General features: G+C 36.9%; 1 non-coding gene across 1 annotated transcript; it reads right to left on the bottom strand.

The window, feature by feature from the left end:
• Positions 1-9,199: 9,199 nt before the first annotated feature.
• LOC120631820 lies at positions 9,200-9,306 on the bottom strand. Its single transcript, XR_005659068.1, has one exon. It is a non-coding gene; the product is annotated as a U6 spliceosomal RNA (small nuclear RNA).
• Positions 9,307-22,480: the final 13,174 nt, after the last annotated feature.

The following is a 22,480-nucleotide window of genomic DNA, read 5'->3' as shown; positions in this document are numbered from 1 at the left end:
TTACATTTAATTTCAAATATAAAGCTCTAATCTATATCGATAGCATTAGTGCTGCCAAAAGTGAGTTTTTACAAGTTCTTTCAAAATAGATTGTCTTTCATAAAACATTTAAAAATAATGCAAATTAAATATAAAATACAAATTCAAACGATTATTTTTGGACATGGCGTACTAAAACGAAACTATATATAGCCTGTGTAACATAAGTCATACTAATAATTTAATAATGCATTGTTATCGCATGAAGAATTATGAAACAAAATAAACACCACTAGTGCTTTTTATTATATTGTTTATCGTGCTTCCTAAAAGCTCCAGGATCTGAAAATTACCTACCTACAAAATTTTTGCAGCTTGCTTACGTCTGTTGCTGTGTTTTCTCTACATATTAGCTAGCCTGTTCACCCAAGTAACAAGCGACGAAGTAAGTGTTAATAAAAGCGTTTTATCTGACCTTCCATCGGTCCTCAAGTTAAATTGCTGTTACCTTAAACTCACGTATCAAGTTTAGTTTGGTTCCGTTTTAAACCTTATCTACCTCTTTAACGCCTCTTACGTAAGTTATGTAGATTAGGGACGTGGGGATATTTTTCCGTAAACTAAGCTAACTTGGTCGTCGTTTAGGTTAAGAACCGGCTAAAAACACAGGGGATGAGAGGTTATAAGAATGAAACAAGTGTGGTATACGAGTATATTGTTTTTTCTTTATTTGAAATTTTGATTAGTGTTTTACCTATATCAATTTAATAAATTGTCGCAGGTTCAAATCCTGTCCGATCCACAATTCCGTATAAATTTTAAAAAGTTGTAAAATTTGAATTATTTTTTGTTGTAGCAGCATAAGCACACTCTGAAAATATTAAGAGTCTTATGTTACAGTAAATCTAACGGTGCAATTGTATCGGTGGGTATTTCTATGAATATAAAATATACAGGTTTCAGATACAATTCAGTCATGTGAGAGACTCTAACGATACAAAGATAGATACCTTCAGTCAGTATCAATTGCTGTACATTTCTTACAGCAGTGACACCCTATTTCCAAGTTCAATCCCCGATCTCTAACCTTTCGGAGTTACGTGCTACTTTTTAATTGAAGAAATTAAATATTACTTGCTTTTTTATTTATTTAGTCGTATGGCGTTTTCTAAGAATAAGCGGTTTGAACTATTGATATTATCTAAAAATTAAGACAGTTAATAATAAATAAATAAATATACTACGACAACACACACATCGCCATCTAGTCCCAAAGTAAGCGTAGCTTGTGTTATAGGTACTAAGATAACTGATTAATAATTTCTATGAATAATATGCATTAATACTTATAATATATAGATAAACACACAGCACTGAAAACATTCATGTTCATCACACAAATATTGTCCAATTGTGGGAATCGAACCCACGGCCTTAGACTCTGAAAGTCGCTGCTCACTGCACCAATCGGCCGTCAATAACAAGTTACAAGTAAATGTCAACGCTGTTCCTTCTAACCTCCTAAAGGCAGTACCACGGGAACGCTTTAGAATACATCCGCGATTCCGCCAGCGGATGGCCGCCGAAACGAACCGGGTACGGAACCCTAAAAATACTGATGAAACCGCTGCCCCTCATATAACTAATATTCCAGAACGGAATAATGAAACTTAAATCCCTGCCATCATTTAAATTGCCTAATTTGCATCTAGGACAAATTGACATAATACAAAAAAACGAAATCGCAACATCTTTACAAAATGCTCGTAATGTTCATACCATCTGTTCTCCCCTCGTGAAGATATTTTGCAGGAATGAGACGGAAATAATTAAATGCGAAAAATAAAATGTCTTTAGGCAGAGGTCTGCCTTTTTCTAATGGTCAGTACATTCTAATGGAAAATTGAACTTTTATATCATACTAACTGTGGTAGAGCTCATCGGAGTTAGTTCTATTGCCATACTTATTTCTACCGCAAACCAGTACTGCTATGTTCTCAAGGCCAAATACAAACTACTTTTAAAACGAAATCACATCTAAATACACGAAATTGACATAATTTAAGATTACTTAAGACTAGAACTAAGTACGACAGTAAAACTATACAGGTTCAGGGAGCATTACTATACAATACTCTAAAAATAATCTAAAAAAGCATTGCTTAAATTGTTTTACAAAGGCGCCACTTTTATTTTATTTTACTACTAAAAGCTGTTACTCGTTAAGGCTGCTAGTTTTGTATCACACTAACTAGATAACATATTATAAATATAAAATACTTATAATAAACGGATAAACACTCAGACACTGGAAAACATTCATGTTCATTACACACACATTGTGAACCCACTGCTTTGACTCAGAAAGCAGGGTCGCTGCCCACTGCGCCAATCGGCCGTCAAAATAACAACTTCTTCTTTATAATTCTTCTCTTCAAATACTACAACTTCTTTATGTTAATTTTAATTTCTCATTAAGTGAAACTGTCTCTTTTGAGAATAAATGTCTTTGAACCTAAGGCTGTAGTTGCCAGTTACTCGGTCACGTTGGTTAACGATTTTTTCTATCACTGTTAAAGCAAGTGATATTGAAATTGCTTAAATAAAACACTTATAACTCCAAAAAGGCAGTGGGGCGTGCCGGGGATCGAAATCGGTCCCTACGAAAGCAAAACCGAAGCCTTACCCACTAGGCTATCACCGTATTAGTTGGTCTTAAATTACTTTGGCAATCAGGTAGGTATACAAGGTAGTATACTTACTCAACTCCATAAATGACTTATGTACATTTAATAGACGATACGCGTTGAGCCCAAGACCTCGTGATCCGTTGAACGTGCTAACGTTCTCCAATTATTGAAATAAGAATCTTAACAGCGTAAGCTTTTGGTAACATTAGCGCCATCTGTTGCCTGTTATATGACAGTTCTATAGTGCGAAGATAATCAAGCGAGTCTAATGGAAAGTATCAAACTGTATTGTGATTGTTAAGACGACCCTATTTACAGAGTTACCCGAGTGTTAATATTAAGCGCAAAAGAATATATTTCAATTAAAACGTCCATACTATTATCGAAATAGCTGATTTGTGTAAAAAACTTAATCGGAAGAAGTTTTTTACAAGAGTTTACCGATAAGAGAAAACTTAAATAAGTTTTATTTTGGTACATAGTTTATCTTTGTTTGTAAATACTTTAGATAAAGTTTATCGTCAAATTCAAGGTCCAGTCGCATCTAGTTAATCACTTTATGTAGAATTTTTGTTATATCCGTTAGTTTTTAATACCTACTCTGTTTATTTTTCTCGACAATCGTATTTATTTTGTTTGTCCGCCTTCGTTCAAACAAAGGTATTCGATGATGCAGCCTAGCAACCAATGAGTATACAAACACTACTTTGCCTAGCGACAGTCCGTTGAAGACAAAAAGGATTTTCAAACAACATGGTTGACGCAGGTCTTGTTCGAAAATTTAATTTAAACATTAACAGTGGTATTATTCCGAAAATTCCTAAATAGGTTTTTAATTTGTATAAATACTCTGTTCATTGAGAATGTTTTTTTTTTAATATTTTCGCGCATGTTTTGGGAAAACTATTTTTTTATCTGAATAATACCTACTTACTCTCACTAATGTAATATTTTGCACTTATATTTTATTTGTAATAGAAATAGATATACAGCGTTGTGGAGCAGGCACAGGCATCAGAGTTATATGCCATTTGCGTTGAAGGTATACTAAGTAGTATTACTTCCAAGATGCGCTAATATATTATGTTGTATATGAATAATATGAATGGTAATTTGTAAATAGTTTTTTGTTCACTCAGATTTTCATTGAGATTATCACCCGCGTTAATAATTAAGTTCAAAATCTGTAATAGTTTAATAACATTCTTTAGTCATTTAAATTTTTCCGCGCATGTTTCAGAAAACTATGATTTTACCCGCAGACTTAAGAACGTACAGTAACCGTGTACACGACTAATATTGCAAAGCTTACAAATTCAATCCACTTTAGATTGGTTTCCCGAACAAACGGTTAGTTACATAATACCATTTAGCATTTCACAGTGTTTATTTTACCTTTAAATTTCTAAACGTTCACCATAAAATGGGAAAATTCCGCAGGTGTCATGTGAGACGTGCGCGGTTTCGTTTTCACAGTTTTTGGATACAATGCACTGTATATAATAATGGCTGAATGAGAATTATGTATGTTCTTAATTCAAATAACACTTACTCTTAATAGTACCGTAAGTTTTACTAATGTTCAAACCATCTGCGGTCTCTTAAGGCTGTGCTTAAGTGTGCTAAGATATTAAGGCAAGAATGGAGAACGTGCACGAAATGAATTCTGTTGGAGTAAGGAACTGTAATGAGATTGGTAAATTAACCAGCAAACGAAAATAAATTATGTTTCAACCAAAATAATGCGAGTACTTGCTCCTAACACCTGCTTGCATTATGTTACAGTGCTCCCGTATGGCCATATTCACAGAATTAAGAATATACAGAATCCTAATTCAGCTATTATTGCGTGCAGTGCATTGTGTCCAAAAAAAAGTTATAACGCCCCGCGAACGTCTTAGTTTACACCCGTGGAATGTTGCTAGCTCGCAAACTTTTTCTCATTTTCCCAATTTATAGTGAACGTTTGGACATTCGATGTGAAATAATTACTTTCTACTGCTAAATCATATAAATAGACTAACCGTTTGTTCGAGAAACAACTCTAAAGTGTAATGTTTTTTAATGCTTCAATATTAGTCATATACACGGACTCTGTATATTCTTAAGTCTGTAGCCATATTGTACCGGTTTTTTAAAGAAGTTTTTAAATATGTGAATTATAGGGTGAGATCAATAGGGAGTGTTTATAGATTTAATTTAGTAGGGTAAACTAACTGTACTGAGATTAGTGATTTTTTTTATTCCACTATAAGTTAGCCTTGGTCTGCAATCTCACCTGGTCGTAAGTGGTGATACAGTCTAAGATGGTAGCGGGCTATCCTGTTAGGGAGTATGGTGGTCATACCCCTAATTGGTTTTTACACGCACCGGAACACTAAATCGCTTAGCGGCACGTCTTTGTCGATAGGGTGGTAACTAGCCACGGCCAAAGCCTCCCACCAGACCAGACCGGTGCAAATTCCGAAATTATAAATTCCCAAATTTGCCGGGAATCGGACCCAGAACCTCTTACTTAAATTCATTGCGCCCACTGTTGCGCCAGAGAGGTCGTCATATTATTCGCGGCAAACAATTTTATTTAAATCTTTTTATTTTTTTATTTACAGCGGTAGGTAGTTTAAAGAATACTTGCAACACCTGCCTAAGCAATAAGTTACTAATGTGCGTGCCATCTGTCGTCGGGAGTGTGCTGCGTAGATAATTTGGCGATACTAATGGGGAGCGAGGAACTGTATTAAGACTGTTAAGGTGATGACGCTCCGAAACAACTAATGTAATTCTTAGTACAACTTCATTCATCTCATCATTTCTTCATTGACGGCCGATTTGTTCACCGACCCTGCCGTCTGAGCTGGCTGTGGGTTCGATTCCCACTCCTGGAAAATGTTTGTGTGATTAGCATGAATGTTTTTCATTGTCTAGGTATTTATATGTATATTCTAAGTATTGAATATACCTATAAACATATCAATCATCAATCAGTCAATATATTTATAAAAATATAGTATTTGTAAGACAACATATTAGTCTTTATAAACAAAAAGTGGACATAAACAGTTGACTTACAAGAAATGGTCATAAATTAGTGTCATCTGCATATCGTCTGCGTAAGATACAGGGATCATTTGTGGGATTGAGTATACGCTTTTATAATATAATTCCTAAGGTGATTTTGGACCTGCCAATGCACAAGTTTAAAGAATTCGTTAAAACACATTTATTACAGCGAGGTTACTATACAATTGATGAATTTTTTAATGACAAGGTTGCTTGGAAGCATCCGGCTCCGCTTTCAGCTCTCACAAGATAAAAAAATGAATGTTAAAATGCAAAATGTAAATTGTTGATGTTGGAAAAGAGCAACTGCTGAGTTTCTTGCCGGCTTCTTCTTGGTAGAATCTGCCTTCCGAACCGGTGGTAGAATCACTACAAACAGACAGAGTTGACGTTTCAAAAGTGCTTATATTGGCCTACTTGAAATAAATGAATTTTGAACTTTGAATTTTGATTTTGAATTGATGTAGGTACATTATTTATAAAAATATTCATCAGTCATCTTAGTACCCATAACAGAAGCTATGCTTACTTTGGGGCTAGATGGCGATGTGTGTATTGCCGTTGTATATTTATTTTCTTTAAAATTCTTAATTAATATTTGTGTCCATTCTATAAATAACCCAAAGGGGTGACACTACTTTATTGGTTTTGGTTTGAAGATTTTTGTACTGCATTATTGGCACTAATGTTTATTTTAACCGACTTACCAGACGGACGGACAAGGTCGAGGTTCACAGGTTTGTTAGCTCAGAACTCTGTCATTTATAAACCGATTTAATTTTTCTTTTGTTTCAGATGGTATGCTTACATATGGTCCCATTTTCATAAGGTCAAGATCTCTTGAAGGAATCCTGGAGCAATTGAGGGTATTCTTGAAATATAATATGGACACAGATAGCGATTTGAGTATTTCTTAAAGTAACTTAAGCATTTTCAATCGAAGAGCACCATCTGGTTAAGAAAAACTGATGATGGATGGCCACCAGACCTACGAAATAATAAGTACACTGGTTTCGATAATGGTATAAAGTGGGTAGACATTTTATGCTCGTCACAAAAAAGGAGCTGATCTTGAAGTACCGGGAGAAGTCTTCTAATATTGTAGCCCCAGCTTCGAAAAAAGAAATATTTTATTGAAGGTTATGAGTAGCTGACATTCGGCTATTTTTACGTGAAAAAAAAAACCGACTTTGTATTACAACTAAAAAGCAAGAAATAAATATTTGCTGCATAGTTAAGTCGGTGCCAAGTAAAATGTAAAAAACTACTGGTACTTTCCTTGCTTCCATATGTAGAGAGTATGAAATTTATGATAGTAACTTTCTGTCAAAAAATAATTTTATAGACCTGTATGTAATTATTATTTAGATAATAACTCGAATATGAGTTCCTTATTTAAATATAACGCCGTTTTTATTTTTATTTTATAGTTATCGAATTTAAATCTTTTCGGAAAGATCTTTTTTGTCCGCACTTAAATAAGAATTTGGTTGCCACATCAAAGTAAGTAGTACTTTTTCACTCAACTTTTAATTTAGATTATTACCTGCGTTAAATGCTGAGAGGAAAATAAATAATAGTTTATTAAAATTCTGCTATGGCAATCAACAGAAAATAAGCATGACCTTTCAGTTTTGTAATTAGAAACACTTATTATTCATATTGGAACAATGAAAAGCGTCGATTACTTTGGCTTTACCCTCAGATTGTATACCTGGCTGTATATTAAACGAGCTCAAGCGTGCATATATATTCGACAAGTATTCGTTACTTATATATCAACATCATCATCATCATGTCAACCAATCGTCGTCCACTGCCGGACATAGGTCTTTTGTAGGGTGTTCCACAATACACGGTCCTGGGCCGCTTGCCTCCAGCGGCTCCCGGTGACTCACCTGATGTCATCCGTCCAACTCGTTGGGGGCCGACCTACGCTGCGTTTACCGGTGCGGGGTCGCCACTCCAGCACCTTAAGACCCCAACGTCCATCAGTTCTCCGAGCTATGTGCCCTGCCCATTGCCACTTCAGCTTCGCGACTCGCTGAGCTATGTCGGTAACTCTAGTTCTTCTTCGGATCTCCTCATTTCTGATTTGATCACGTAGAGACACTCCCAGCATAGCTCTCTCCATCGCCCGCTGAGCGATATATACCAATTAATATTTGCCACTTATATATACCAATTAATATTTAGCAAAGTAGGTGAGTATCATCATCAATAGCCTATAGGAGGCCTTTAGGAGGCTGGACTAAAGGCCTCTCCTATCCGAAGGTTTTGCTCATAATCAGCGGCGTGCATAGAGGGTATGCACAGGGTAAGCAGATGATGTAAACTGAAGAAAATCTCCAGTACGAGTTATAAATACTCTTTATAACTCTTATAAGGCCTATCCTTAAGTTTTTTATTACTCGTACTAGATTTTCTTAATTTTAGCTGCATACGCTGTGCGTACCCTCTATGCACGCCACTGCCCATAATCACTACGCTGAACAGACGTTTTGGTGCTCGCTGCTGATGGTAGTAGTAGCACAGAAGACGCTGCTGCCCTCAAAATGTGTGTGTAGTAACTCTAACACCGGTTCGGAAGGCAGGTTCTACCGAGAAGAAGCCGGCAAGAAACTCAACAGTCGCTCTTTTCCAATATCAACAATTTACATTTTACATTTTAAAATTCATTTTTCTATCTTGTGTGAGATGCAAGCGATGCTTCCAAGCAACCTTTTTTTTTTTTTTTTTTTTTTTTTTTTAAACGAGGAGGAAAAAATCCCTTCGGACTTCTGCCTTATGGCAGGGCATGTCCGACTTGCACGGACTAAAACAACCCCCCCTATCTGCCAGGTCTGCTGGGCATTACTTCATGCCGACCTTCTTTAAGTGTTTTCTCTCTTTTCCTTCTCATCTCTTTCTCGTTCCTCTCTCCTCACCATAATGTTTCTTAGCATTTGTGCATATTTTTGCCATTCCTCTTCACTGGAGAGCATGCGCGCTATCAGACTCTGGGAGTCTACATTACTACTCGCTCCCTGTGCTACGGATCTCAAGTCTGTGCAAGCAGGACATTCAAAAATAGCATGTCTTGGGGTGTCTTCCTCTCCACAAAAGTAGCATTCCTCTGTTGGAGCTTTCCCAATTGCGAAAAGGTAGGTGTTGAACACACCGTGGCCACTGAGCGCCTGAGTGATCCATCGGTCCACCTCTCCGTGCTTCCTGTTATGCCACTTCTTAAGGTCCCCAATTAACTCCCTCGTCCAGGCACCTTTTCCCGCTCCAGACCACTCTTTATCACATTCCGTAAGGACATTGCCCCGTACTTCTAGTGGCGTAAATTCTCTATCCCTGTACAGCTGGACACGTTCTCTTACCATTTTATCAATGGGAATAAGCCCTGCAATCACAAGCACAGCATCTGTGGAGATTGTTCTATACGCTCCACAGATACCTATCGCCATTCGTCTCAAAAAAAAAAAAAAAATGTGGAACGCTTCACGATTTTGCGTGTCATCCTTGCGCAGGGGCCATGCTAATCTTCTCTGTATCGTTCCAATTTTAGTATATGTACTGCCGAAGCGAGTACATCCAAGCAACCTTGTCATTACGATGTACGATACCCGCGGAAAGAGAAGGGTTGGTGACAACTGTAACTGTCTAATCGAGGCAATTCCAGGGAAGCCGATTGCTAAAGTCCAAACTGGTTTAAATTGGCGGTAGCAGGATTTTTAGCAAGAGGCTTGTGAGTGGTCGATGACAGGACGCAAACTTAAACGCCAAGAAGAAAGCGCATTGGACACCGCAGCATGGCGCATTGGCATTAAGTATAAGAGTTTAAACTGTCGTGATTAAATTTAATTACCTTGTAGGAAGCGGTTACTCAAGTATTTTTTCACGAATTTTCTTGAATATGTTTGTTTTTTTATTCCACTACAAGTTGATTCTTGCTTGCAATTTAACCTTATGGTCAGTGATGATGCGGTCTAAGATGGTAACGGACTGACCTGCTAGGGGTATGGCAGTTGTATTAAACCCATACCTCTAATTGGTTTACCGTTACGCTAAATCGCTTAGAGGCACGTTTTTGTCGGTAGGGTGGTAACTGGCCACGCCCGAAGTAACCTCCCATCATCAGCGATAATTCAGAAACTATAGATCCCTTAATTGCCCCAGCTGGGGATCGAACCCGACCTTCCACTTAAAATCACAGCATTCACCGCTGCGTCAGGGACGTCGTAAGGTCTCATAACTAAGAGCCCTGAATGGGCTCAAAACTAGTTGGGCAATCTTGTAAGGTAAAATAAATGAAAAAACTTCCCCTTAAGCTCATATTTTCATATTCGCAACACTTCGTTACCAATATTATCGTCTCCGGTTGTGTGAAAGCGTTGCTTTATATGATAAGGATTTGTTTAGAATAGGGGCGAGACGTAATTGGATAAGAATAACGGAAACGATCGCAAAAAGGTAATTTAGGTAGGCCTTTGGAAATCGTAATTACTAGTTTCTTCTTCATCTTCTCCTTCTTCGTCCTGGGCCTGGTCGTACTTAGTTGGCCGGAACCATTCGTTGTACATAGAATCGCTGGTACGGCCTTCGGCTGTGGATGCTTAGTTGTTCTTAAATGTATGCATACATTTTTGATAGTTGTATGCACGTTGGCCTTCTTATAAATAAAAATTAATTTGAAATGAATTCATCTTCATCATCATCATCATATCAACCGGGTCTACAGAGCATGGGTCTCTTCCCGCAATGAGAAAGGGTTAACGCTGGCTCAGTTCGGAAGGGTGGACTCCACACACCTTTCAGGACATTGTGTAGAACTCTCAGGCATGTTGGTTTACTCAGGATGTTTTCCTTCACCGTTGAAGCTATTTTAATTACTTGAAACGCACATAACTTTCAAAACTTGGTATATCTGCAGTTGTCCTGCGGAACTGTGCTCCTGAGTTGTCTCCTGTGCTGACACGCTTGTTTCGACTCTCTCTAAATTCTGCTCAAGTCCCAAAATCTTGGAAGATTGCGAATGCAGCCAGTACCCAAGAAAGGTAGTCGTGCGGACCCGGCCAATTACAGACCTATTGCCATCACGTCCATACTCTGTAAAACTATGGAACGTGTACTCAATAACAAGCTCCTCTCATACCTAGAAGGAAACGATCTTATATCAGACCGACAGTATGGTTTCCGTAAGAACCGGTCTACTGGTGATCTTCTAGTGTATGCCACTCATACATGGGGCGAAGCCATTGAGAAACACGGTGAGGCACTTGCTGTCTCTCTGGATATCTCCAAGGCTTTTGATCGGGTCTGGCACGGCGGCCTTCTCAGTAAGCTTTCTGCTTACGGAATACCTGCTGGCCTTTGCAGCTGGATATCTGATTTTTTGAGGGAACGGTCTTTTCGAGTGGTTGTCGATGGCCACTCTTCTAACCTCATGGCTGTCAATGCCGGTGTTCCTCAGGGATCTGTCCTCTCCGCTACTCTCTTTCTGCTACACATCAACGATCTTTTGAATCCCAATCTTTTTGGGTACGCTGATGACAGCACCGTTACGGAGAGGTACTTGTCCAGCCCTAGGGCCAGTGCTAATGATATCCTTGAGCATAGAGAGTCCTTGGTGGAGCGTATTAACTTGACTCTAAAAGAGGTGTCTGATTGGGGTGACGCCAATTTGGTTAAGTTCAATGCTGCCAAGACGCAGTCGTGTTTATTTTCCGCAAAAAAGAGCCCTTTCACCTTGGCTCCCACTTTCCGGGGTGTATCCGTACCAATTAGCGACCATATTGAGCTCTTGGGTGTCAACATCTCATCCAATCTCAATTTTGGCAAATGCATCGAGTCCAAAGCCAAAGTGGCAGCTAAAAAACTTGGTATCCTCAATAAGGTTAGGCGGTACTTCACGCCAGGTCAACGCCTCGCACTGTACCAGGCTCAAGTGCGAACCTGCATGGAGTACTGTAGTCACCTGTGGGGTGGCTCTGCCAAGTACCAACTTGAAGCTTTGGATTCGGTGGATCGTCGCGCCAGGAGAATTATAGGCGACAATTCGTTAACGCAGGCGAAACTACATAGTCTCCAGCACCGACGCAATGTTGCCTGTTTATCGGTTTTTTACCGGATATACTTCGGTGAGTGTGCTCAGGAACTTCACAATCTTGTTCCCCCTTCCCCGTTTTACCACAGAACAGCGAGACACCGAGAGCGGTGGCATCCTTATGTGGTTGATATCCCATCAACACGCACGAAACGTTTTTTATCCACGTTTCTGATACGTGCCGCTAAGATGTGGAACGCCCTCCCGGTAACTGTGTTTCCTGCCACGTATAATTTAGGTACCTTCAAGGCTAGAGTGAATAGGCTTTTTCTAGGCAAGCGTGCTCCAACCTAGACCTCATCATTGCTTTCTAACGGGCATGATTGTCGTCAAACGCTGGCCTATCGTTAATAAAAAAAAAAAAAAAAAAAAACTTGAGGTGCGTACTGGGATTTGAACTCGCCCATCCTGAAAGTAAAGCTGAAGTCCTAACCACTAGTCAGTTGGTCCAGTGGTCGATTTGGTCTTATAAGAGTTCCCTGATGTATTGCCGGAGGGAAAAAATTAGGAGGTTATAATTCCTTATAATTTTCTCTGGTATGGTCTGGTAGGTGGCTTCGGCTTTGAACTACAATCCCACTGATGAAGCCGTGCATCCAAGCGAGTAAGTGTACCGGAACAAAACAAAACGCACATAACTCAGAAAAGTTGAGGTACGGGCTGGGATTCGAACTCGGCTCCTGAAAGTGAAGTCGAGCTTGTACCCAATCACCGCTATCACCGCTTCCAAACTGAAATTAATTACTAAACAATTTTTAACAACAGTTTGCAAGAATTAAACCTTGGCAGTAGAGCTACATTATAATATACAATACGTATCATGCCGAAATACAAGTAGGTTAGCTATAAATATGCTACCTTTTACTCGTCGGTTACATCGTTCTTCTATCCAATTACGTATCCCCCTTTATTCGTAACAAATCCTTTTCATATAACGCAACGCCCTCACATAACCGGATACGATAATACTGGTAACGACGTGTTACGAATGCTGCATGAAAATATCGACATAAGGAGATCTCTTTCCGTTTTTTTTATTTATTGGTTTATTGTTTTTAAAAGCTACTTTATTCCTTATTAAATTGGTGTTACATGTGTCGGGTATACAAAACATTTAAAAGGTAAACCCTACTTGCTAATTTCGCTGATGAAGTAATAAATCTAAAGTATTATCTATAATGAAGATCTGTTTTTGATTATTATCCGTCATATTATCATCATCATATCAATTAATATTTATTATTTTTATTTCCTCTGATTAATCATTTAGTCTTCTAAGTTAAATGTGTGTTCTCTTTCTTTCCTTTCTTTTATATCAATCAATGAATTAATTTTTGTATTCCTTTTTTTTTGTTTTGTATGTTTTTAGTAGCACTAGAGATTTTTTGCATTAAGTTAATGCGAATAGCTATGGCAGCTAATTTTAATTGTTGTTTAAGTACTTTAGGTAACTACAGTTAATATTATCTGTCATAGTAAGTGTTACTTGTAAGTGAAATCACCTTTCACCAACGCCGCAGCATATCTGGCCTGAAACGTTGGGTAAAGAGTATTTGACGCGACGCATGTGATGGTACATGTTAGGTTACTATATAATTACACTACAAAACACGGACGAATGATCACTGGACATTGTTTTGGTTTAGCATTACCCTCTTACGTCAAACCTACGCAAGAATATTGAAAAGACCAAAGTAGAAAACAAAAGGCGGCCTTAACACTGCCAGGCAATATTATTGAATTAAGAATATACGTGTAAGGTTACACACATCAAAGGTTACACATTAAGGTTATCTACATCGTATCGCCTTAATACTCCTTACAATATTATGTGGATAGTGTTGTGGATTACATAATAACACCATTTTTTTCTTTTTATTAAATTAAAGAGCTATTGTTGTAATATGTAATTGCTTTCTGTCCCAAATAAATTTAAAAAAAAATCATATTAACCCATTACCGGCCGACTACGGGCACGGGTTTCCTCCCACAATGAGAAGGGTTTAGGTCGTAGTCCACCACGCTCGCCCATTGTGGATTGGTGAACTCCACACACCTATCAGAACATTATGTAGAACTCTCAGGCATGTAGGTTTCCTCACGATGTTTTCCATCACCGTAGAAGCAAGTGATATTTTAATTACTTAAAACGCACATAACTTAGAAAAGTTGAGGTGCGTGCTGGGATTCGAACTCGGCCCCCTGAAAATGAAGTCGAGCTTGTACCCAATGCGCTATCACCGTTACTATTTTAATAAGTTAGTGGTAAAATGTTTAGCACCCCCTTCCTTAGTTTTATATTCTTTCACATTGTTCTCACTCGTGTAGCAAAATATGGCTAAAGTTACCGCAGAACTCTCGTCCAAAAATATATCAAATCGTCTGATAAAAAAAAAATCAAATGGAATTATTTTTTATTCAAACATATTCTTTCAAACGGAGATACACAAAATGAATGCTCGCAAAGAAATTCGCGTGGGCCATGCCACGGTCCGATTTAATTTCCGGATTTTTATGAAAATATTATACAACATCTGACGCCATCCAGCCAAAGGGGAAAACAAATGTTGACTGCGAATCTTATTTGTTAAAACGTTATTTGACTTGCAATTAAGTAAGCTATTAATTAAACAATATCTAACCATTTTATAAATGAATTCCATACTTGGTTATTTCTCGCAACCAATTACTCGCAAAAGTAAAGCCGAAGTCTTAACCTCTAGACTAGAGGTTAGTTCATCATCATAGTGTTGAGAATTTTAATTCGACAAGTATTTTTTATCCATATCAGCCAAAAATTTCTTTGCTGATTAATATAATGCTGGTACAACCGTTGTTTTCATCTTTATTATAAAGGGTCTTTCTATGTTTTTATCTGGAAAAATTATTGATTAGATAATATAAGTTCCATCAAAAAAATAATTATCGACCTTATTAATGTCCTAGATGGGTTGTCCTCTCTTATTTTTACAGGGAACACTAGACAATTAAGATTAAGATAACCTAGATATTAAGTAGGATTGCCAGTTTTTAACCCCGTTTTGGTAAGATATAATGTTTAGAAATTAAAAAAAAAATACCTTTAATTTAATACTAACTAAAAATTAAACAAATACGTTTTTGTATCAAGCTTTAATACTATGTGTTACAAATAGCATATAGTTGCGAAAAAATTGGCTACTGCGACTAACTTGGATAGAAAATGTGGGTGTACTATGACATACTAAATACGTCTGCGTAACCCTTTCGTAACCCACTCGATTGTTGTTTTGTTATCTGATTGCGTAAGCAATGCTTATTTATGTGATCGCAGCAATCGCGGTTGATTTGCTGTAATTTTTTGAAGAGTTCGGTTATATGTCTCCGTAACTCTCCATCAGACCTATATAAAATATATATGGGACCATTTTGGTATGAACCAAAAACTGACCATTGGTGTAATACGTAGTGATTAAGGGAATATAACAAAGAACAGGCAGCAGCATCCTTTGTGTTACTACTACCATCGACTGCGATCACCAATCCATTTTCCCAGCGCAATGAGTATTGGCAAACGTCGTTTTTAACCCTTAGTGCAGCTATTTTTATAAGGTATGAAGTGGGGATACAGTACACTATGAAAATTAAGGCTACATTTGCTCTACTCCGCGAAAAGCAGGAGAATCTGTATGGTATAATTTATAATTTTTTCAATCCTTATATTCCACACCAAATAGATCTTCGGCATTGTACCCTCTACGCACGTTTCGCTCCGAAACCTCAGAAGATGTTGACTTTATAAGGAATAATTGTTACTCAACAATTATTTATAAATTTCGTTAAGTAATAAGGATTGAAGAAATTATAAATAACACCATACAGATTCTCCTGCTTTTAGCGAAGTATAGAAAATTAAGCTTAATTTTCATAACATATCATGGATTTCCGCAATGTAACGCCTACTCCTATCCGACACACCAACAGTAGGTTCAATAAAAACGCAAATAATTGAATACAGTTTAAAAATACATATTTTTCACAGAAGCTTCTTCACACAAAGCCGATTCCGCTCATTAACCTCAACATATTGAAACAGATCGCGGAAAATGGGCTTTACAAATGTAACCGAATATATCATCGTTATGCCGGACTGGCCAATTTACGTGGAAATGCTTACTGGATTAAATCTACTGGGCTTGAGTTTTGTTACCTTCGATCAAAGACACAATAGATATGCATACAGCATTCATAACTCATATCTATCGTGAATGTCGTTGAAAAGTATCCGTGAAATATAAGTTTTTATTCACGATCTGGGAGCCTATTTTAAGTTTCTTGCTCGTGTGACAAGGGTAATAAATGCCGACTGTGTTTCGATATGTGCATGAACGCTATTAAATAAATAATATATTCTAGTACAAAATATCCGCTCGTACTTCATCGTTTTAAAACCGACAGCACAGTCGTAACATGTAAAACTGTTTCTTCATTTTCAAAATATCCCATTTAGATTTGTTACTTTTATAATAGTAGTAGTAACACCGGCAGGGTGATAAAGTATCTCACGAAAGACTTACGACAGGCGTAAACCTCGCGATTATGACTATCGAGAGAAACAGAGTGACTCGTGAGATTCGTAATTACCTAGTGTGTTCGTTCGTCCGCCACACATTATGTGTTCCTTTGTTTGTGTTTTTGTTACTGATTTTCTGCTGCACGGATTTTAATGAAATTTGGCACTGCAATAGCCCGCGTTCTGGCAATAAACATAAGATACCTTTATCCCAGAAAGGCAAACGTTTCTGAAGAATTAAAAAAATAGCATTTGTTAGTTACTCATTTTTACAGCTAAACTGACAAAAAATTACTGAGAGATCAATCTCAAGAAAACACAAATGGTTTTAAGGGACTTGCAAAAACGAATGCTCTTCTAATCATTTTAAATGACAATGTAAGATGGTGATAAAAAAAAAGAACATCCGGCTAAGTTTGTTTTGGGCTTCTTCATAGACCAGGACGCGTTTGGAACCCACGTAGCTTTAGTTTTAAGTTGACGAATATGATTATCGCCATCATATCACTACCGTCTACACATTTCTCATGTAATGTACGCATCATAAGTTGTCGTAATATATTTATTTATTTATTTCTCATGTACGCATCAAAAGTGCCATGCTATGGGCCTACTTGAATAAAGATATTTTTGGCTTTGACTTTGACTTTGAAACAGACGTAAACATTGTCATGGGAATCAGCTAATATCAATCATAATAAGTAAATAAAAACTGCTTTATTTGTAACAGACTGTATATCTAGTACATGATTGATCTAAGCTTGTTAACGAACAAAATAGCGCCAGTCGGTATAATTTTTTTGTGATTGAAATTTTTCAATTGTTCCGTGTGTTCGTTATATTCCGACCCAGGAGGGATGATACGCCAAACTCCCATCTAAACCCTTGCGAATTTACGTTCAGTATAATTAGGTTTAACTGTGAATTTGAAAAACATATATATCCCTAAGAGAAAGGCATATTTCATAAAAAATTATAAAAATGAACTATACTTATAAAAAAGGATTGTGTGGTTTTATGAAACCACGGTTTAAGGAAAAATTTTCTTTTAGACATTTAACTAAAAATTTTCGAATTAAAATTCCATTGAGGGTTAAAAAATAGCTTCATCAATATTAACTTTATATTTGGAAAATGATGATTGGAAATGAATGAATGAGTAGACACACTAAGACACACAGACTAAAAAATTTAAGACGATGTAATACAAATTTAAAAAATATTTACACCAAAACGATTAATAGATAAATAAATAAATAATAAATATACTACGACAATGCACACATCGCCATCTAGTCCCAAAGTAAGCGTAGCTTGTGTTATGGGTACTAAGATAACTGATGAATATATATATTTTTTTTAATGAATAATATACATAAATACTTATAATATATAGATAAACACCCAGACACTGAAAAACATTCATGTTCATCACACAAATATTGTCCAGTTGTGGGAATCGAACCCACGGCCTTGGACTCAGGAAGCAGGGTCGCTGCCCACTGCGCCAATCGGCCGTCAAGATAAATATATATATGGAGGGTACATGCAATAATTATTTTGGTTAAGATTAAAATTATTTCTTCCCACTTCATAGATGATAAAATATAAAAAATACTACAATACAGTCCTACTGTACTGTAGTTTTTGAAAACTTCTCAAAGGCGTGTGAAGTCTACCACTCCGCGCTTGGCCAGTAAACTACGGCCTAAACCCTCTCACTGTGAGAGGAGACCCGCGCCCGGAATGTGTTGATGAAGATGAGTATTATAAGATTCCCCAAGCAAGCACAAAATGGACCCTCGCCAATTTATTATGTTAAAACATGCCCCAATTTATGTTTCAAGAGATTCAAAGCGGAATCGACTTGTAAACAAATTTACCTTACAAAGTAAATACAAACAAGAGCTATTAGTACTGTTATTATGAGAAATACTTAGCTTTATACAAAATCACGACCTTTTGTTGTTTGAGTTACAAGTTAACCAATGTTTATTACCTCAAATACCTCGTTTACTTCAATCTCGTTAGTGTAACTTCGATTGGGAAATCAATTAGAAACGCAATCTCTTACCACAAGTTAAAGGCAAAATTCTAATCTTATCTGCAAAAGTACAAGACCAACTGGCCAAATACATTTATTTTTTATTTTTTGGTGTGAAAAGTCTACCAATCCGCACTGGCGGCGCCGCGTGGTGGACTACGGCCGTCTCATTGTGGAAGGAGACCCGTGCCCTGTAGTGGGCTTGTAATTGGTTAGTATGATAATGAATTGACGCACCTGATGGTAAGTGGACCTAAACCCATCGCTTATAAACATAGCAATACATCGCAGGGTATGCGAGGGACACTACCTGCACAGTTCGACGCTGCATACAAAGTGCCACCCTGTGTCCGTAATCTGACGCGTAGATTTTAAGCCTGATGTATCTGTAATGGCGATACCAAGACTGCTTTGGCTATTTTATTCATAGACCTTTGTGAACTTGTATTACTGCCAAGTTAGACTAAAGGCCTATTTATTACAAACTTAAATACCTCGTTTACCTCATTTTTAAAAGCATAAAATCGACAGTGTAAAGCAAATGGTAAATCTCTTAAATCAAGTAAGAAGAAGATTCTCATTCTCACTGCAAAAGTACCAGACCACTTGGTCCAGTTAATATATGGATTGGGGAGCTATTTACCTTATTTACAACTATATGTATAACTATCATAGTGGTAACGGTAATAATAGTATCGCAATCTGTGTCGATCTTGATACTGGATCTGCACAATTAGGAAGTTAATATCCCATCGACAGTCAACAAATATAAAACGTTCTACTCGTATATACTTTGTCGTTTCTAATCATCATCATCGTCATCATATCAACCCATTATTTACACACAGGGCACGGGTCTCCCACAATGAGAAGAGTTGAGGTCATAGTCCACAACATTGGCCCAAGTATAGGCCCAACTATACACGCCTTTGAGAATACTATAGAGACCTCTCAGGTATGCGGGTTCTTCACAATGTTTTCCTTCACCGTTGAAGCAAGTAATATTTTAATTGATTAAAACATTATATTTTATCACAAACCAGTTCTTTAGTATTTTCTCTCGCAAAATGGCAAGAGATAAAATAAGGAAGAGATCGTTTTAGCGACAAGAACGCTTCAATGCCTTGACTAAGTTTCTTCCGAGTATGTCTTTCATTTCTTTAAGCTCTGGTCTGTTGATTAAAAAAGTTAAGAATAAGAGGCGTGTAACTTCAATATACGAGTCGAGTAATTGGAGTCGAGTTGATAGAGCTTCGGCCATCTTAACGCGGGGTGGGTGAGGAGTTCGATTCCCAGCGTGCACCCTAACTTTTCGGAGATATACTCCTATTAATTTTAACTTAAGCTATTAAAATATCACTTGATTTAATTGTGAAGGAAAACATCGTGAGGAAACCTGTATGCCTGATAATCCTGCATATTGTCCGAGGCGTGTGAAGTCTACCAATCTGTAATTGGCCAGCGTGCTGCAGTGGGCCAGTTATGGGTTGGTAATGATTATTATGCCCTTTTTTATAATGGTTAGCTGATTAACCCTAAAAAAATTAACAGCGTAATGCGGGCTTGTTGGCGAGCCTCGGAATGAGGGTCTGCTAGGGAGAGTTTGAGCCCTAGGGCTAAAAGAAGCCAAGGGATTGTCGGCCACGGTTAGGGTGGTTGGGTATCGGACGGTGATTACTCCGCACGCCTCCGAGAACGTGGTGTGAGCATACGTTCAGATGACGTCAGAAGTCGGGGACCTCGAACCGGCGAAGACGCTGTGCAGAGTTTAATTGTGTGTCCTGATAGGAATGATGATGCCCGCCACTACATAACTCTAACAGCCTTCTATCTCGTATCGTAAATAATTTATAATAGTAGTGGCATCTCTTTTCTATTATATTTTATCAGCTGCGGACAAAAATAAATAACAGAGGCATTTGCAAAAGTATCAATTTATTATTTCACATTTTATCAGAATACATGAATGTTAAAATATTTATGGACTATAATTTTATATTTACATTACAATAATAAAATAACATTGCGTTTTATATATTAAAAGTTTTATAAACGAGGTAAAAATAAATTCTTTGGTAAATAAAACATTGAATAGCGCTTGCTGCTGTTTTTAGTTTTCTAGAACAAGGAGTAAAAGCAAAGGTAAAAACCTCCATTTATATCAAGATGTAAGGAGTAAATCTATATAGAATTCACCTGTTTACCACTACAAAGTGCACGCCTTTAAATTTCTTATATGAATTAGTCATTGCAAGTTCAAAAATAATACAGGTCACATATATGAGACTTATACCTACCTTATGTGTGAGATTTGCACGCTTGCTTGTAGTTTTTAAGTATTTAACTCTATCGTCAAATTAAAATGAACATTATTTCTATGGTTTTAAAGTCTCGCAATTACATCTAGTGATTTTGATTTTACAAACAAATCGGATCGATGACTGAAGTCATGTGAGCGACCTTAAACCTTAAAATCAATACATACTTTATATTGGTCGTAGATTTTGAAAGCCAATATTATACGAAACTATTCATTCCAAAAATACTTGAAAGCAACTTTAAGATTAATAAAATACAAAAACGTAACTAATAAAATAAAAAACAAATATATTTTTGACATTGACATGACACTCAGGATGATGAAATACATCCAAATCTGTTTCGGTTTTCAGAAATTAAAATTAAATCAACACAAAGTCATGTTACATATATGATTACATGATATTCTTTTTGATTCAACTTTCGTAAAACATCAATGCAATGTCAATCAAAGTATTCCTTTGGTGGAGCAAAGTACATAATATTCTATAATATCTACCCAGTAATTTAAGTAAATAATCTGTGCTAGGTACCAATTAGCTTTTTATTTTACATTTAATTATTAGATTGTAATGAAATTTATATCTGCATATATTATTAATCTATTGGGAAAATAGGTTACAAACAAAGTACAATATTTAGCTATCTTAATATTTGGTACATAAATCACCACTATACCTATACTTGTACTTACTATAGATAAGCGAAAACTTCAAGAAATGGAACACGAAAATTAACAAACATAAAGTCTAACACAGTCTTTGATTTAACGTTAAAGTTTCTAAGCGCCTAAAGTTTATTTACACGAAAATTTTAGGAACAGAAAATGTAAGAGGATTAACTTTGCGTGTAATCTTTAAGTATCGTGTTGAAAAGTCAAGGTATAATCATTTTACATATTCCACAAAACTTTTATGTTTTTGATTACACGGTAGCCCTTTAATTCTATCACACCTGAAAGAAAGTAATAGGGCAGTCTAATAGGGTAGGGCTAACCTGTTAGGAGTGTGGCTGTTAAATTAATCCTAATATAGTCATTTTTTACGAATTGGCGTGGTAACTAGCTACGGCCAAAGCCCAAAATTTTTGGGCATAGATTTTACCTTACTGTTCACGTTGGCGCGCGGCCACCACAGCCGAATACTCCCCGCACAAACTGTCAAGACAAAATCTGAAATTATTCCCAACTTGGCTCTGCCGGGATAGAACCCGGGACTTACAATAGCACAGCGCCTCAATGAATAGCTCACCAATATTAACTCAGCATCACAAAGCATATGCCTCCACTTTCATAGAAGAGACCCTGTAAGCTGATCCAATGCAGTTTTCGAAGCCTATTCTTTAGTTTTTGCAGTCCTTATATCGTTTTAGTATTTGCGCCTTTAGCAACCGAATGCTCTCATGCAATAATTTCTCTGAATCTTTAAAGCGCAAAAAAAAAAGTATATCCAAAGAAACTAAGTTTAGACTTCATCCATCGGTAGTGGAACTCTTTTTTTTTTCAGTATCGAGTACAGTTTTAGGGCATACTAAAAAAATAATGAAATTATTGTTTACTTAAGAAAAGTAAGAAAAAATTGACTTCGCATAATAAGCATCCTCTATATGACATTTTCATAGTCCCTCGACTCATGGATACTAAAATCTTGCCTGTGTCAGTAAAATTAATAAGGTCATACTACACCTATATACAGTTCCCACGGGCAAATAGATAGGAACAGAAACAACATGTGACGTTAACATGT

Source organism: Pararge aegeria, chromosome 18 (assembly GCF_905163445.1).
Source record: "Pararge aegeria chromosome 18, ilParAegt1.1, whole genome shotgun sequence".
Lineage (NCBI taxonomy): Eukaryota > Metazoa > Arthropoda > Insecta > Lepidoptera > Nymphalidae > Pararge > Pararge aegeria.
This window is presented reverse-complemented; position numbering and strand designations above follow the sequence as displayed.